Source organism: Mercenaria mercenaria, chromosome 14, assembly GCF_021730395.1.
Source record: "Mercenaria mercenaria strain notata chromosome 14, MADL_Memer_1, whole genome shotgun sequence".
Lineage (NCBI taxonomy): Eukaryota > Metazoa > Mollusca > Bivalvia > Venerida > Veneridae > Mercenaria > Mercenaria mercenaria.
The window spans coordinates 26,125,480-26,126,808 of NC_069374.1; the positions used below are offsets into that span (position 1 = coordinate 26,125,480).

Here is a 1,329-nt window from a genome sequence, read left to right on the forward strand (position 1 = left end):
ACTTTAACCAAGGTGGGGACGCGGAAAGACGCCGACGCCGGGTCGAGTAGGATAGCTCTCCTTATACTTTGTATAGTCGAGCTAAAAATGTAATATCAGTAATATGGTCTGTCAACTGTTTTTTCAGAAACAAACAATAAAATCTGCTTTAATATGAAGAATTATTAAATTATTTATAACGTGCAATACATTTATTACTATCACTCTAAGATAAGAAGGAATATATATATTTGCTACTATAATTCAGACAAAGACATATATCCTTAGAATGAAGTAATTTTACGATTACTTCCTTTTGAACATTTTATAAACTTTAATTGACATTTTCCCTGGTTCTATATACATAAATTCAAGAGGACGGAAAAATACTCAATGTTGTTTTTTTGTCACATACCACCAAGAATATCTGACTAAAATTGGACTGGGAAACAAGACGTCTGCTTTACGTCATGCTGCTATCTGCAGTTGACCGAGATTCCAGGACTTCAACTCAATGTTCAACATTGTCCACCATCTGTTACAAAAATAATGTCACTGTTTAGAATTTTATTTATAATACAATATTATGAAAACAGAAAGAGTTGGTTTAATGTGACAAACTACCTTTGAAGGGTTATAATGACTTTGCTTATAATTTGGCAGCCATTTTTTTTATTATGAACATAAAAAATATCAATTTCTTGCTATTTCCTATTTTCTGTAATTATTACCTCAATAATAACTCATATATTTGTCATAGGTTTAAATATCTGCTTAACAGTTTAAAAGGTATTATGGATTCCACTCCTTTTATTACCTCCCTTTATGACTTTGACAGTTGACTTGCAAAATCTCAGTTTGTGCGTAAACCCATGTATGCAGCACTCTGTCCCAAAAGTTTGCCTTGAGCAGTGTTTTTTTCCAGGTCTGGTTACTGCACTGAGCAGTCTTGTTGTCTGTAATATCTTCTGGCATTCTGCAACATTAATTAATATGGTAAATTGAAATATTAAAACTATTGACCAACCCTGCCCTGACGACTGCAGCGAAAAAGCAAGAATCATGAAAAAATTATGAATTAAGCTACAGTCTAATACTGGATAGTTTAAAGGTGCAAACCAATTATTTAAAAGATGGTACAATATGCAAGCAAAACTGCAATAAAAAGACCCTCAAATAGGAGGCAAACATAAGTATTTATCACCTAATTACTAATTACTAAGCTTGTGAAGTCCCAATAGGTACAAAACATCATTTAAATAAGATTTAGAAAAAGTGACCATCATTATACATGTATATAAAACAGTATCACTATATGGCATGAACCTTTAAGGAGAAAATGTACTGAAA

At 32.0% G+C, this 1,329-nt stretch overlaps 1 long non-coding RNA gene across 1 annotated transcript; it reads right to left on the reverse strand.

Moving 5' to 3' along the window:
* Positions 1-375: 375 nt before the first annotated feature.
* Positions 376-941, reverse strand: LOC128548282 (uncharacterized). Its single transcript, XR_008366917.1, has 2 exons — positions 797-941; positions 376-514 (listed from the first exon to the last, which is right to left on the reverse strand). It is a non-coding gene; the product is annotated as an uncharacterized LOC128548282 (long non-coding RNA).
* Between the last annotated feature and the right edge of the window lie 388 nt (positions 942-1,329).